General features: G+C 51.0%; 1 protein-coding gene across 1 annotated transcript in view; it reads left to right on the top strand.

Annotated features, from left to right (window-relative positions):
• Positions 1-3,019: 3,019 nt before the first annotated feature.
• DPM2 (dolichyl-phosphate mannosyltransferase subunit 2, regulatory) overlaps positions 3,020-17,586 on the top strand; it is a 129,070-nt gene continuing 114,503 nt past the window's right edge. Inside the window, exon 1 of the mRNA XM_063936663.1 lies at positions 3,020-3,296. The gene's annotated coding sequence lies outside the window, so the exon portion shown is untranslated. The remainder of the gene's footprint in view (positions 3,297-17,586) is intronic.

The raw sequence follows: 17,586 nt of genomic DNA, 5'->3' as shown, positions 1-17,586 counted from the left end.
ATAGGGGCCCAGAAGTGCAGAGGAATCGGAACCACACTATCCTTGATGCTGCAACCACACACCCCACTGTGCTTACCAAAGGAACTTACAGAACTACAGGCATAAATGCACCCGTCCCGTCCCATGTCTCACTGGCCCTGACTGCAGCTCCCTAAAAAGTTATTACCCCCTCCTTACTCCATTACAGACAACTAAAGCTCCTCTTGTTAGAATGGGAGAGAGCTACCGGGCGTATTCCAAAATGACTCTTACAGGGTTGCTTCACTCCCTAACCAAGATGGCTGCCAGAGTTACCACTGCGCATTTGCGGCACTATCTTGCTACTATGTGGAGTGACATAGTGGGAGAAGGACGTTTCCCTCTTAGCTCAAAGTGACCAGTGACCATTTACCTTGCGATACCACTATTCCAGCACCTTACACCGTGATCAGCGTCCAGGAGACAGTCACTGGCTGGTGAGCTGTGTCACCACCCCACTCCACTTCATGCTTCTACCAGTGTAACTACTGAGGGTACGGCTGTACCTTCACTTATAAAACCACACAACTGGTAGAGTAAAATGAGCATCCCGCCACAAATTAATACTTTTGATTAAATAGTACATAAAATATAGCATCATACCTGTCATCTGTCCCAATATAGCTTAAAGAGCCCTAATCTAATGGCTATCTCCTACCATCCCACCTGCTGATTTATTTGAAAGTGGTGCGTTAAGTCCAGTAGTTCTCTGATGGGCGCTATTTGTACCTGCTATGGGTGCGCAAGGAAATAAATGGGTGTTTGGAGAAAGACTCTAGTGCTATAAATGCATCAGGGCCGTAACTAGGCGTGTGCCGATGGTGCCTTGCCCACAGCACAACTGCAGTGGAGGCGCACCATCTGGCAGCACACCCCCACGTACAGCCGTTCTATTTCGTGAGGCAGTACTGAAAGTTCAGCTGTCCATCGGTGCCCGTCTCCCGCCGCCGTCTCTGGACGAGGAGCGGTGTTGCAGGTGGCATATGGTGTTGCACAGGCCCCTCAGTGGTAATTCTGCCTTTGAGACCTGCTGCCGGCAGTTGAATGGAGAGGGAGTGTGAGCGCTACAGGAGGCATCAGCTCCCATGTATGAGCCGCCGCTGCGTTTGGTAAGTTAGCCCGTGAGAATGTAGGGGGAGTGGGAGTGCTCTTGCAGCCGTCAGCTCATTGTTGTCATTGCGCCTGAGAGACCCGTGCGTTATCCCTCACCACATATATAGCTCATCACCTGTGAGTTAGCCCTCATCATGCACTTATAGCACGCCTGTAAGCCAACTATATAACCAACACTTATGTAGCTCCTTACATGTGAATCAACCTTCACCGTACACTTACAGCTCCTCACCTGTGAGTCAGCACCTCACCACTCAGTTATGTGTTTCACCTGTAAGTCAGCCCTCACCACACATTTATTTACAGGTCTCATGTCTTTGACTCCACACACTCTTTCTAGTCACGATTGGTGACATCCACCTACAATCGGTCACTGTCCTGGCATATATTCCCCATTTATCCTTTTCCCCTTACTCAGCCGACTTTCTGAGCCATTGCTGTAATTGCGTCTGAGAGACCCGTTGCTGCTGGATCGTCCCAAAAACAACACACACACGCATACGCACACACACACACACACACACACACACACACACACACACACACACACACACACACACACACACACACGCACACACACACGCACTCTCTCTCTCTCTCTCCCTGCCTAATGTGTAGAAAAAAGGGGGCTCTGTTGCTGTAATACTGTATGTAACAAAGGGGACTCTGCTGCCTAATGTGCAAAAAAGGGGGACTCTACCTGCTGTACTGTGTAAAAGGAGGACTGTATGTGCCGTACTGTGTAAATGGGGGACTCTACGTGATGTACTGTGTAAAAATGGGACTCTACCTGCCTAATGTGTAAAAGGGGGGCTCTACCTGCCGTACTGTGTAAAAGAGGGACTCAACCTGCCGTAGTGTGTAAAAGGGAGCTCTGCCTGCCGTACTGTGTAAAAGGGAGCTATGTGGCCACACCCCTTCCCAATTAAGCCACACCCCTATATATTTTTGCACGCGCATTGGCCGTGTTTTGTTGGGGGAGGGGTTGCACTGATGCTGTTTCTTGCACACAGCGCTAAAATGTCTAGTTTCGGCACTGAAATGCACTACACCCCCAAGGGTATGGCGACACACCCCCTGGCCTGATTCAGAGCTAGGAAAATATGTATATCTGATAAGAGACATTTCCTCTAGAAATTCATTTTGTTTTAATTTCCAGTTTTATCTGTACATTCCAGCTCCCCAGTGCCAATACCCTACTGTGCACATGGGAAGGGGGACACAGGTTATGCAGGCTTATCTGTTCGGTCTCTATGTCATTGTAGCTTTTCAGGATGTAATGAAGAGATCATCATTTGTCTTTTTCAGTTTTGAAGTAAGGACTTTCTCCTTGATTCAAAGATGGATGCAATGTTGGATGCAGTGGAGCAATTTTGCATCTAGGTCGCAGTGCACATGTGCCAGAATGGTGGTCACCCTAAGGATTTATTTGCAAAGTGACAGGGAGCATTTGTGGGAAGTAACGGGGGAGGCGGGCACTCAGAAGCAGGCGTCTCGCGACCGTGTTGGGGGGGTTTCACAGGTTACGAATGCTGTCCGATATGCAGATACAATGGTTCCGGCATCTTACTTCTAACGGCCATGCTGCGCAATGGTAGGGTTATTCAGTTTGATGATAGACCAATGTGCATCCGATGGTTGCATCTTCATACACAAACGGCGTCTCAGTACAAACCCCATCAGCTGCAATATGTGCATATTTTCGCACAACCGCTGCATACGGAATCACTTCTACAACGGCAAGGACGGACTGCGGTCGTGGAGCAGCCCTGGCACAACAAGGGGTGTGCGGCTGCAACTGACGGGGTGTGCCACGAGTCAGGGTGGCCTGGCCTCGCAGCACGCCTCCAACTATCTGAATAACGGCCACTGGTAAGTGGGAGCATGCAGAGACACAAGAGACTGTGCTGTTAAGCTGCCCTGCTTTTTGTGTGCCTGGCCCATGCAGCCAATGGCCATTCTGGCATTTGCAGCCCGGCCCATGCCACCCCTCCCCCGTCCAATCCTGGAAAAATAAAATGGCACCGGTACATACCTCAGACAATCAAACAGACTCCGCACATGTGCAAAAATCTGGCACTGTCTTCACAAATATGGTGCCAGTGCCACATGTCTAAAGACGTCAAGGGGATAACACAGTAGGCCAGCATCAGGACGGGCAGGAGGTTAGTAGCTGAAACTGAAATGGGTGAAGGGTATTGCGGTAGGGGAATAAGCACCCATTATAGATATGCCACTAGATGTAAGGTGTGATTGTCCTTGGCTGCTGGAACACATCTAAACCAGGCGATTCTGTCATGTTTATTTTCCCTCTGCAGCATAACACCAGTCAAATTTCTACAAAATTACATGGGAGTAAATGAGGATTAAAGACAAGAAGCGCTTACTATATACGGTTCAGCTTTAAATAGCAGCCAAGACGTAAAATAAACATAATGATCAGGTTGTAAAAGTGGAACCATATTGTACCATTTTTAGTCTAAAGGCAGCTGCAGCTCAGGGAAATTCCGGCAAGAAACACCACACAATACTGTATGTATAATGAGATTTGTTTAAACAAATCTCTGTGCATAAATTACTTATTTAAAGTTAGAGGTTGACTGATCTGATAATATTAGGTGGCACAGTGGTTAGCAGTGCTAGAGTCCATGGGTTCTACTCCAACCAGGGCACTGTTTGTGTGGTGTTTATATGTTCTCTCTGTGTTTGCATGGATATCTTCACATTATCCAAAAACAAACTGGTAGGTTAGTATGTTTCCTGGGCAAGTGCTAGCTAGGGTATTAGACCCCATAGGTGAAGCGTCTGCTTTTGACCCCCTTATTCCTAGCACGCATGGAATATTTCTCTGTAGATAATTACATTGTTTTGGATTAACATGTTTTATAATAATATGCAATTATGATACTGACAGACACCAGAAGGCTAGCTGATTGTACCTCATCCTGCTGGGCCAATCAGAGCAAGGCACACAAGGAAGCGGTCAGTTGGTATCAGAGGGAATGCTGGGAGAAGTAGTTTTTGATGTGGATGCATCTTCATTATCAACCTGACAAAATAAAGAGAAATAACAAAGAAAACCAAACCATAGAGGGGGAGATGTACCAGCCGTTGTAGAGAGATAAAGTGGGGTGAGATAAAGTGCCAACCAATCAGCTTCTGTCATTTTTCAAACACAGCTAGGAGCTGATTGGCTGGTACTTCACCTCACTCCACTTTATCATCTCTCTCCAAGACTTGATACATCCCCCCCCACACACACACACAAAGTGAGAGGAAGGACTCTGAACCTTAACTCCTCCTTAATCATCCTCCAGGTAAGTATGGGATGCAATCAGGATGCTGGCAGTCGAAATACCGGCGCCGGAATGTAAAATGGAAGCAGTACGAACCCACTGAAACCCCTCAAATGTTTGGTGTCAAATTAAGGGGGTAATTCAGATCTGATCGTAGATGTTGTAAATTTAGCACATCTACGATCATTTACTCTGACATGCGTGGGGCACAGGGCTAGTCCACCCCGCATGTCAGGCCTCCCCCCCCCCCCCCCCCCCCCCCCCCCACACACACACACAGGTGCAAAAGCATCACACGGCAGTGATGCTTTTGAACCTGGCGAGTAGCTCCCTGCCAGCGCAGCTCTTGCGTGCTGGCAGGCCACTATACGCCGCATACGGGTTGCAGTGTGACGTCATGCAGCTAAAGCGGCCCGCCCCCCGACGGACCGGGCACGCCCCCTCCCGCCCTGCGACCGCCTCTGTCTGTCAATCAGGCAGAGTCGATCGTAGCCCAGAGATGCTGTTAGCATCTCACTGGGCTCCTGGGGTGCGCATGCACGAGCACACTCCACATAGGGATTCAGACTGCAATCGCTGCCGCTGCATTGATCCAGTCTGAATTAGGACCTAAATTAATTTATACAGAATATGGTTTATATGTTGGTAAAACCAGGAATAAAGGGGGTCATTCCGAGTTGATCGTAGCTGTGCTAAATTTAGCACAGCTACGATCTTCTTCCCTGACATGCGGGGGGACGCCCAGCACAGGGCTAGCCCGCCCCGCACGTCAGTCCGGCCCCCCCTCGCAGAAGTGCAAAGGCATCACACAGCGGCGATGTCTTTGCACTTCAAGAGTAGCTCCCGGCCAGCGCAGCTTTAGCGTGCTGGCCGGGAGCTACTCATCGCTCCCCGGCCCGCAGCAGCTGAGTGTAACGTCACACAGCCGTTGCGGCCCGCCCACCGTTCGGTCTGGCCACGCCTGCGTTGGCCAAACCAAACCCACGAAACGGCGGCCAAACGCCGCCGTTCCGCTCCCTCCCGCCCAGCGATCGCCTCTGCCTGTCAATCAGGCAGAGGCGATCGTATCCCTGCTACGGCCTTTGGCTGTCTGGCATGCGCCGGTGCATACGCAGTAGGGACTCGTTTGCTCTGCTGTATTAAAACGCAGCGAGCGAACGGGTCAGAATGACCCCAAAGTTGTAAGATGAGTAACAGAGGACAAAGGGTTAACATTTTCTGGAAAATGTTATTTTAATTCAAGTGGCAAGTAAACAAACATCCAGGAAATGCCTGATTATATAAAACATAATAACATTAACGATAAAAGAAGTAGAAGGGAAATTACAGCCACTAAACGAGTTTGGAGGAAATAGCTTGTAGTTTGCTAAAACAATTTTTTAAGGGAGCAGCACACACGCTGGTCTACAGATGTACAGTATGTTCTTACTAAACCCATCCTTACTGTCCCTCCACCTGGCCATGTGACGCCACTGCTCAAGGTGCAGAAGTCTGCAGCCCCTCGCCCCCCACATTCTTAGGTACCTCAAAAGTTAAATATTCCAACCTATCAGATGCAAGAATCAGACTTTACCATCTTTGTAATAGAAAGTCTCAACCGTGTGTCAGAAGCAAGTAAACTTTTTATGGGTAAAAGACCCAAAACGCCACCATGACATTGGGCAGAGGGCCTAATTCAGACTTGATCGTAGCCGTGCACAAGGTTAGTCCGCCCCGCATGTCTGGCTCTGCCCCGCCGCACAAGTACAAAAGCATCGCACAGCGGCGATGCTTTTGTACTTGACGAGTAGCTCCCGGCCAGCGCAGCTCCTGCACACTGGCAGGGAGCTACTTGTTGCTGTCTGGGTCGCAGCGGCTGCGTGTGATGTCACGCAGCCGATGTGGACCGCCCCCCGCACGGTTTGGGCACACCTGCATTGCCCGGACCGCGCCCCTAAAACGGCAGCCAAACGCCACCGTCCGGCCCAGTGACCACCCTTGCCTGTCAATCAGGCAGAGGCGATCGCAGGGCTGAGATGGCCGTTGGCTGTCTGGCATGCGCAGTTCAGACATGATCGGCTGCTGTGTGACAATGCACAGCAACGATCAGGTCTGAATTAGGCCTAGGGTCGGGTACTGGGGTGTGTGGCCAATGGAGGGCGAATCCTGTCATGGTGTAAACTCCTATGATATATGCCATCGCAGAGCGTGTACCAGGATGCGTGGTCATGGCACTGCTCCGTACAGAGGCCCTCATTCCGGGTTATTCGCTCGCTAGCTGCTTTTAGCAGCATTGCACACGCTAAGCCGCCGCCCTCTGGGAGTGAATCTTAGCTTATCAAAATTGCGAATAGACACTTCTTAGCAGTTTCTGAGTAGCTCGACACTTACTCTGCCACTGCGATCAGTTCAGTCAGTTTCGTTCCTGGTTTGACGTCACAAACACTCCCAGCGTTCGCCCAGACACTCCCCCGTTTCTCCAGGCACTCCCCCGTTTCTTCAGACACTCCCGCGTTTTTCCCAGAAATGCCAGCGTTTTTTCGCACACGCCCAGAAAACGGCAAGTTTCCGCCGAGAAACACCCACTTCCTGTCAATCACACTCCGATCACCAGAACGATGAAAAAACTTTGTTATGCTGTGAGTAAAATACCTAATTTTTGTGTAAAATAACTAAGCGCATGCGCTCTGCGAACCTTGCGCATGCGCAGTAAGCGACTAATCGCAATATAGCGAAAATCGGCAACGAGCGAACAACTCGGAATGACCCCCAGAGGGCTATGTACTCCCACCCTCTCTCAGCATCCCTGCAGGATTCGGCCAATATGTCCAAACTGTGGCCCTGTCTGGCTGTCAATAAGGCCACACCTATGTTCTGGCAGACCACATGTCTTTCAGAAGTAAGTATTGGCCTGATTCAGAGATGTACACAAGTGGGGTCAGTGCTGCGTCTTTCGTGGCAGCAGATATCAGAAATTATGTTGATGCTATATAATGGGACGCCCACCATCAGCTTCTCAGATCCACTGCATGTCTGAAGACACTGCTTCGGAGAAACATCATAAACAGCATGCAGACCATCTGAGCAGCCCTAAGCAGAGGCGTCGCTAGGGGGGTGCAGACCACACTCACAATGCCGGCTCCTCCGCAGTGACAGGGAGCCGCCTGCTGCACTGTGATATTGTGTCACAGACCCCAGTGACGCCACTGCCCCAATGTTGATCAGGATGTCCACCGCAACTAAGCTGCCGAGGCCAGTGAATATGTGTCCGAGGATGCAGGTACTGGCTTCAATGTGCCCCCAAAAACAGTGGCATCAGGCCTGTTTTCTGAGCAGCTCCAAACCTACTCCTACCTTGCGATCACCTCAGTCAGTTTAGTTCCTGGTTGGACGTCACAAACACGCCCTGCGTTCGGCCAGCCACTTCCCCGTTTCCCCAGACACACCTGCGTTTTTACCTGTCACGCCTGCGTTGTTTAGCACACTCCCTGAAAACGGGCAGTTACCACCCAGAAACACCCACTTCCTGTCAATCACTCACCGATCAGCAGAGCGACAGAAAAGCGTAGCTCGACCCTGTGTAAAACTGCATAGTTTTGTGTGAAAGTACTTTGCGCGTCCGTACTGCAGGCATTTGAACCCCGCGCCTGGGCTGGACTCTGGCCGGCTGGCAGTGGGGGAGGTAGGTTGTGGTGTGTGCTCCCCATTGGTTACCACACGGACTTGCTTTTAGAGCCGCGACGGGTCCTAGTGCCGGCTGGCTCTTATATCAAATCTAACTGACGGAAATAGCAGTAGTGCTGCTGCTGTTCTCCTTTTGAAAAAAAGTCAGAAAGACAGGGGGGGGCACGGGCCCGAGTGCCCCCCCCTGGATCCACCTATGCAGGGGGTCATATAGGGGGGGGGAGCGATTTTTAGTGTACTAAGTCCCTAATCTAGGTACTTAGGGATATATTCAATTGAAGTCGGATCCATTCCGACATGTATTTGTCGGAATGGATCCGACAACCCCTATCCAATCCCATCTTAATTTGACTTTTTCAAGTCGAATTAAGATGGGACGCAGAGGAGGAGAAGGGGGGCGAGCCGCGGGGGGACAGCCGGCGGGCATACAGGGGCGCTGCAGCAGGATGTCGCTCAGCCGCCCGACCTCACGGCAGCTTCCACCCGGCTCCAGCAGCGTGCTGGAGCCGGGTGGAAGCTGCCGTGAGGTCGGGCGGCTGAGTGACATCCAGCTGCAGTGCCCCTGTATGCCCGCCGTGCTACTGTAGCGCTCATCTCCCTGTATGCCCGCCGGCTGTCCCCCCGTCTCCCTGCGGCTCCCCCCCCCCCTCGCCTCCTCTGGGTCCACATCTCATTCCGACATCATTCACACATCTCATTCCGACATCATTTTGATGTCGATTGAGATGGTCGAAAAGGGGGCCAAAACCTGTCAGATTTGTCCCCTGTTTTCGACATCAACACGTGGATCGGCAGCTATTCCGCCGATCCACGTGCTTTTCGACAAGTCGAATGCCTTGACTTGTCGAAAAGCATTGAATAGGTCGAATCACGTTTCGACCTTAAAAAGTCAAAAACTGCCGTCTTTTCGACAGACGGCAGTTTTCAACTTCAATTGAATATACCCCCAAGTCTGCGACCCGGCTAAGCTTGGCATTAACAATAAGGGCGCAGTGGGGGCAGGCTCCAAATTACTCTGCTCTGTGTCTCCCTGAAGGGCTCTTTGTGGGTTAATTGTGCTTAACCTTTTCCTGTGCTGTGTGTGCTGTCACATTTACATTATGTCAGGCAAAGAGTCTGTTTCTTGTACAGCGGAGTGTTTCTCTTCACCAGGGGGCTCACGACTGGGTACTCAGGGCAGTGCACCTTCCCAGAATAGTGGGGCTGAACCGGAGTGGGTTAATTCCATTAAAGGAATGATCTCCAATATTTCTACGAAATGATCCCGCAGTGAGAAAGAGACGCAATACTTAAGACAGACTGTGGATGAGTTTATGAATAGAGACTCAGTCCCCAAACCAGCATCTCAATCCCCTCCCATTTGTCTGCAAAAACGATCTCTGGCCCATATTCTGCAGTCTGACACTGACGCTGATGGATCAGACATGGAGGAGGGTGAGGTGGATTTGGAGGGGGGGGGGGGGAGGGATGCTACTCTGTCACAGGGAATAGAGGCTCTTATCGAGGCTATCAGAGATGTTCTGCAAATTCCTGATAAGGTGTCAGAGGAGTGTGAGCAATCTTATTTTAATGTAAAAAAGAAGTACTCAGTGGGGTATATGAAATTGCCGGCAAATCGCGGCAATTTCTCTGACGTCCTAGTGGATGCTGGGGACTCCGTAAGGACCATGGGGAATAGACGGGCTCCGCAGGAGACTGGGCACTCTATAGAAAGATTTAAGACTATCTGGTGTGCACTGGCTTCTCCCCCTATGACCCTCCTCCAAGCCTCAGTTAGATTTCTGTGCCCGGCTGAGCTGGATGCACACTAGGGGCTCTCCTGAGCTCCTAGAAGAAAGTATAGTTTAGGTTTGTTTTTTTCAGTGAGACCTGCTGGCAACAGGCTCACTGCAACGAGGGACTAAGGGGAGAAGAAGCGAACCTACCTAAGTGGTGGTAGCTTGGGCTTCTTAGGCTACTGGACACCATTAGCTCCAGAGGGATCGAACACAGGACCCGACCTCGTCGTCCGTTCCCGGAGCCGCGCCGCCGTCCCCCTTACAGAGCCAGAAACAAGAAGGTGGTCCGGAAAATCGGCGGCTGAAGACTTCTGTCTTCTCCAAGGTAGCGCACAGCACTGCAGCTGTGCGCCATTGCTCCTCATGCACACCAAACACTGCGGTCACTGATGGGTGCAGGGCGCTGGGGGGGGGCGCCCTGAGCAGCAATAGTAACACCTTGGCTGGCAAAACTAACACCATATATAGCCCCAGAGGCTATATAGGTGTATATTAACCCCTGCCAGAAACGATAAAATAGCGGGAGAAAGCCCGCCGAAAAAGGGGCGGAGCCAACTCCCTCAGCACACTGGCGCCATTATTCCCTCACAGCTTCGCTGGAAGGAAGCTCCCTGGCTCTCCCCTGCAGTCCTGCACTACAGAAAGGGTAAAAAAGAGAGGGGGGGCACAATTTAGGCGCAGTATATATATATTATAGGCAGCTATAGGGGAAAACACTCTGTATAGTGATATCCCTGTGTTATATAGCGCCCTGGTGTGTGCTGGCATACTCTCCCTCTGTCTCCCCAAAGGGCTTTGTGGGGTCCTGTCCTCTGTAAGAGCATTCCCTGTGTGTCTGCTGTGTGTCGGTACTGCTGTGTCGACATGTATGATGTGGAGGCGGAGCAAATGCCTGTGAATGTGATGTCACCCCCTGCGGGGTCGACACCAGTGTGGATGGACTTATGGAAGGAATTACGTGACAGTGTCAGCTCCTTACATAAAAGGTTTGACGACATAGGACAGCCGGCTACTCAGCTTGTGCCTGTCCAAGCGTCTCAAATGTCATCAGGGGCTATAAAACGCCCGCTACCTCAGATGACAGATACAGATGTCGACACGGATACCGACTCCAGTGTCGACGATGATGAGACGAGTGCACCCTCCAATAGATCCACCCGTTATATGATTGAGGCTATGAAAAATGTATTACACATTTCTGATGATACCCCAGGTACCACAAAAAAGGGTATTATGTTTGGTGAGAAAAAACTACCAGTAGTTTTTCCTGCATCTGACGAATTAAATGAGGTCTGTGAGGAAGCGTGGACTTCCCCAGATAAGAAATTGATCATTTCTAAACGGTTAATGGCTGCGTACCCTTTCCCGCCAGAGGATAGGTCACGCTGGGAAACACCCCCTAGGGTAGATAAAGCGCTGACACGCTTATCAAAGAAGGTGGCACTACCGTCTCCGGATACAGCCGCCCTAAAAGAACCTGCTGATAGAAAGCAGGAAAGTACCCTAAAAGCTATATACACACACACTGGCATTATATTGAGACCCGCTATTGCATCAGCTTGGATGTGCAGTGCTGCTGCTGCGTGGTCAGACTCCCTGTCGGAAAACATTGATACCATGGATAGGGACAATATTTTGCTAACGATTGACCATATAAAAGACGCGGTCTTATACATGCGTGATGCACAGAGGGATATTTGCCGGCTGGCATCAAAAATAAGCGCTATGTCCATTGCCGCCAGACGGGGGTTATGGACTAGGCAATGGTCAGGTGATGCCGACTCCAAGCGGCACATGGAAGTTTTACCCTATAAAGGGGTGGAACTTTTTGGGGAAGGTCTTTCAGACCTCGGTTCCACAGCTACTGCTGGGAAATCTACTTTTTTGCCACAGGCTACCCCACAGCAAAAGAAAGCACCGTATTATCAGGTACAGTCCTTTCAGCCCCAGAAAAATAAGCGGGCTAGAGGCTCATCCTTTCTGCCGAGGGGCAGAGGAAGGGGGAAAAAGCTGCAGCACACAGCTAGTTCCCAGGAGCAGAAGTCCTCCCCTGCTTCCGGTAAGTCCACAGCATGACGCTGGGGCTGCTCAGGCGGAATCGGGAACGGTGGGGGCACGTCTCAGGTTTTTCAGCACACAGTGGGCTCTCTCACAAGTTGATCCCTGGGTCCTTCAAGTGGTATCTCAGGGGTACAGGCTGGAATTCGAGACGTCTCCCCCCCCCCCGCCGTTTCCTAAAATCTGCCTTGCCGGCAACTCCCTCTGCCAGGGAGGCAGTGTTGGTGGCTATTCAAAAACTGTATTCACAGAAAGTGATTGTCACGGTACCCCTCCTTCAGCAAGGAAAGGGTTACTACTCCACAATGTTTGTGGTACCGAAACCGGACGGTTCGGTGAGACCCATCTTAAATTTAAAAGCCTTGAACACTTATATCAAAAGGTTCAAGTTCAAGATGGAATCGCTCAGGGCGGTTATTGCGAGCCTGGAGGAGGGGGATTACATGGTATCCCTGGACATCAAGGATGCGTACCTGCATGTCCCCATTTACCCTCCGCACCAGGAGTACCTCAGATTTGTGGTACAGGACTGTCACTATCAGTTCCAGACGCTGCCGTTTGGGTTATCCACGGCACCGAGGGTCTTTACCAAGGTAATGGCCGAAATGATGATACTCCTTCGCAAGAAGGGAGTTTTAATTATCCCGTACTTGGACGATCTCCTGATAAAGGCGAGGTCCAAAGAACAGTTGATAGTGGGGTTGGCACTTTCTCAGGAAGTGCTACAACAGCACGGCTGGATTCTAAACATTCCAAAGTCACAGCTGGTCCCGACGACACGTCTTCTGTTCCTGGGAATGATTCTGGACACAGACCAGAAAAAAGTGTTTCTTCCACTGGAAAAAGCCGAGGAATTGTCATCTCTGGTCAGAGACATCCTAAAACCAGGAAAAGTGTCGGTACATCAATACACACGAGTCCTGGGAAAAATGGTAGCTTCGTACGAAGCAATTCCATTCGGAAGGTTCCACGCAAGGACGTTCCAGTGGGACCTGTTGGACAAATGGTCCGGGTCCCATCTCCAGATGCAACAGCGGATAACCCTATCGGCCAGAACCAGGGTGTCGCTGCTGGGGTGGCTGCAGAGGGCTCATCTACTAGAGGGCCGCAGATTCGGAATACAGGACTGGGTCCTGGTGACCACGGATGCCAGCCTTCGGGGCTGGGGGGCAGTCACAAAGGGAAGAAATTTCCAAGGACTGTGGTCAGATCAGGAGATTTCTCTTCACATAAATATCCTGGAGCTAAGGGCCATTTACAATGCCCTAAGCCAGGCAAGACCCCTGCTTCAAAACCAGCCGGTACTGATCCAGTCAGACAACATCACGGCGGTCGCCCATGTAAACAGACAGGGCTGCACGAGAAGCAGGATGGCGATGGCAGAAGCCACAAGGATTCTCAGATGGGCAGAGAATCATGTGTTAGCACTGACGGCAGTGTTCATTCCGGGAGTGGACAACTGGGAAGCAGACTTCCTCAGCAGGCACGACCTCCACCCGGGAGAATGGGGACTTCATCCAGAAGTCTTCCAAATGCTGGTCAACCGGTGGGAAAAACCACAGGTAGACATGATGGCATCCCGCCTCAACAAGAAGTTGACAAGATATTGCGCCCGGTCAAGAGACCCTCAGGCGATAGCGGTGGACGCTCTAGTGACACCATGGGTGTATCAGTCGGTTTATGTGTTTCCTCCTCTACCTCTCATACCCAAGGTACTGAGAATAATAAGAAGGCGAGGAGTGAAAACCATACTCGTGGTTCCGGATTGGCCAAGAAGAGCTTGGTACCCGGAACTTCAAGAGATGCTTACAGAGGACCCTTGGCCTCTGCCTCTCAGACAAGACCTGCTGCAGCAGGGACCCTGTCTGTTCCAAGACTTACCGCGGCTGCGTTTGACGGCATGGCGGTTGAACACCGGATCCTGAAGGAAAAGGGTATTCCGGAGGAAGTCATCCCTACCCTGATCAAAGCCAGGAAGGATGTCACCGCAAGACATTATCACCGCATTTGGCGAAAATATGTTGCTTGGTGTGAGGCCATGAAGGCCCCGACGGAGGAATTTCAACTGGGTCGATTCCCGCACTTCCTGCGAGCAGGGGTGACGTTGGGCCTCAAATTGGGGTCCATAAAGGTCCAGATTTCGGCTCTGTCAATTTTCTTCCAAAAAGAACTGGCTTCACTGCCTGAAGTTCAGACTTTTGTCAAAGGAGTACTGCATATTCAGCCTCCTTTTGTGCCCCCAGTGGCACCTTGGGATCTCAATGTGGTTTTGGCATTCCTGAAATCACATTGGTTCGAACCACTTAAGACTGTGGATTTAAAATATCTCACGTGGAAAGTGGTCATGCTGTTGGCCCTGGCGTCGGCCAGGAGGGTTTCAGAATTGGCGGCTTTGTCTTGTAAAAGCCCTTATCTGATTTTCCATATGGATAGGGCAGAATTGAGGACTCGTCCTCAGTTCCTCCCAAAGGTGGTCTCAGCTTTTCACTTGAACCAACCTATTGTGGTGCCTGCGGCTACTGGGGACTTGGAGGATTCCAAGTTGCTGGACGTAGTCAGGGCCCTAAAAATTTATATTTCCAGGACGGCTGGAGTCAGAAAGACTAACTCGCTGTTTATCCTGTATGCACCCACCAAGCTGGGTGCTCCTGCTTCTAAGCAGTCTATTGCGCGCTGGATTTGTAGCACTATTCAGCTGGCGCATTCTGCGGTAGGCTTACCGCAGCCTAAATCTGTAAAAGCCCATTCCACACGGAAGGTGGGCTCATCTTGGGCGGCTGCCCGAGGGGTCTCGGCTTTACAACTTTGCCGAGCAGCTACTTGGTCGGGGGCAAACACGTTTGCAAAATTCTACAAATTTGATACCCTGGCTGAGGAGGACCTGGAATTCTTTCATTCGGTGCTGCAGAGTCATCCGCACTCTCCCGCCCGTTTGGGAGCTTTGGTATAATCCCCATGGTCCTTACGGAGTCCCCAGCATCCACTAGGACGTCAGAGAAAATAAGAATTTACTCACCGGTAATTCTATTTCTCGTAGTCCGTAGTGGATGCTGGGCGCCCATCCCAAGTGCGGATTGTCTGCAATACCTGTACATAGTTATTGTTACAAAAATCGGGTTTTGTTGTGAGCCATCTCTTCAGAGGCTCCATTTGTTATCATACTGTTAACCGGGGTTCCTATCACGTGTTATATGGTGTGATTGGTGTGGCTGGTATGAGTCTTACCCGGGATTCAAAAATCCTTCCTTATTGTGTCAGCTCTTCCGGGCACAGTTCCTAACTGAGGCTTGGAGGAGGGTCATAGGGGGAGGAGCCAGTGCACACCAGATAGTCTTAAATCTTTCTATAGAGTGCCCAGTCTCCTGCGGAGCCCGTCTATTCCCCATGGTCCTTACGAAGTCCCCAGCATCCACTACGGACTACGAGAAATAGAATTACCGGTGAGTAAATTCTTATTTTTTCGCCCGTTTTTTATTCGACACAATTCGACCGTTGAATTCCGGCAAGTGAGTGCCGGAATTCAACATATTCAATAAAAAACGGATTTGACAGTCCCGCTGTCGAAAAACGGCCGATTTGACGGATTTTGATCCGATTTTTAAAAAACTGGAAAAAACGGTAAAACACCCGGAAAAAAAAATGGTGTGGGGCCCCCCCTCCAAAGCATAACCAGCCTCGGGCTCTTCGAGTCAGTCCTGGTTCTAAATATCCGGGGGAAAAACTGACAGGGGATCCCCCGTATTTTTAAAACCAGCACCGGGCTCTGCGCCTAGTGCTGGTGCAAAAAATACGGGGGACAAAAAGAGTAGGGGTCCCCTGTATTTTTTACACCAGCATCGGGCTCCACTAGCTGGACAGATAATGCCACAGTCGAGGGGTCACTTTTATACAGCGCCCTGCGGCCGTGGCATTAAATATCCAACTACTCACCCCTGGCCGGGGTACCCTGGGGGAGTGGGGACCCCTTAAATCAAGGGGTCCCCCCCAGCCACCCAAGGGCCAGGGGTGAAGACCGAGGCTGTCCCCCCCATCCAAGGGCTGCGGATGGGGGGCTGATAGCCTTGAGAAAATGGAAAGAATATTGTTTTTTCCAGTAGTACTACAAGTCCCAGCAAGCCTATCCCGCAAGCTGGTACTTGGAGAACCACAAGTACCAGCATGTGTGTGGAAAAATGGGCCCACTGGTACCTGTAGTTCTACTGGAAAAAAAATACCCAAATAAAAACAGGAGACACACACCGTGAAAGTAAAAGTTTATTTCATACATGCCGACACATACATACTTACCTATGTTGACCCGCCGACTGCCACGCCCCCCTCGTCACTGAAGAATCCGGGGTACCTGAGAATAAAATTTTACTCACCTCAATCCAGTGTCTGGATCTTTTAAAATAATCCTCAGATTTGGCAAAACATCAAAACGAACACCCGGACCAAACGGACTGAAAGGGGTCCCATGGACCCCTTTCCACGAATGCCGGGACCCCACGTGACTCCTGTCACAGAAAGGTCCCTTCAGCCAATCAGCGAGCGCAACATCGTGGCACTCTGCTGATTGGCTATGCGCGTCTGAGCTGTCAGACAGCGCATCGCAAAGCCTCTCCATTATATTCAATGGTGGGAACTTTGCGGTCAGCAGTGAGTTCACCCGCGGTCAGCGGCTGACTGCGGGTAACCCCACCGCTGACCGCAAAGTTCCCACCATTGAAACTAATGGAGGGAGCTGTGCGATGCGCTGTCTGCCAGCAGACGCGCATACAGCCAATCAGGAGAGTGCCACGAAGTGGCGCTTCCTGATTGGCTGAAGAGACCTTTCTGTGACAGCAGTCACGGGGGGAGGGGGGGTGTCTCTGCATTCGGGGAAAGGGGTCCCATGTGTAAACATGGGACCCCTTTCAGTCCGCCTGGTCCGGGTGTTCGTTGTTTTTTTTTGCCAAGTACGTGGATTATAATAAAAGACCACAGGACACTGGATCAGGTGAGCATAATTTTATTCACAGGTACACCGTGGATTCTACTTGGACAAGTGGACAGAGGTCGGCGTGTGAACATAGGTAAGTATGTGTGTGTCCTGTTTTTATTTGGGTATTTTTTCCCCAGTAGAACTACAGGTACCAGCGGGCCCGTTTTTCTCCCGCATGCTGGTACTTGTGGTTCTCCAAGTACCAGCTTGCGGGGGAGTCTTGCTGGGACTTGTAGTACTACTGGAAAAAAACAATATTCTTTCAATTTTCTCACGGCTATCAGCCCCCCATCCGCAGCTCCAGGCAGGGCAAGAGCCCCAGGGTCTGCTACACAAGCAGGGCCGGTTCTAGCCCTTCTTGCGCCCCAGGCGGGAAATAGGGGCGTGGCTTCATACAGGTGGTGTGGTCAGTTACGCCCCCTGTACAGTAGAGTAGATCCGCTGAAATGCTGAGCGGTGCGCGATGACGTCATTGCGCACCTCACAGCAAAGGTCCTCTCCACGAAGGGAAACTAGACGCGTAGCGTCTAGTTCCCTTCACAGGGGGACACAGCAGGCAGCGGGGGGCACAGCAGTAGCGGATCTTGCCATGGTGCGGCGCCCTCCGGATGGCGGTGCCCCGGGCAAAAGTCCTGCTTGCCCGTGGCAAGATCCGCTACTGCTAATAAGATTGGGTATCCTGCTTCAAAGCAGTCTA

The sequence above is a fragment of the Pseudophryne corroboree genome, chromosome 8 (assembly GCF_028390025.1).
Source record: "Pseudophryne corroboree isolate aPseCor3 chromosome 8, aPseCor3.hap2, whole genome shotgun sequence".
Taxonomy (NCBI): domain Eukaryota; kingdom Metazoa; phylum Chordata; class Amphibia; order Anura; family Myobatrachidae; genus Pseudophryne; species Pseudophryne corroboree.
Note: the sequence above shows the minus strand (reverse complement) of the source record. Positions and strands in the feature narration are given on the sequence as shown.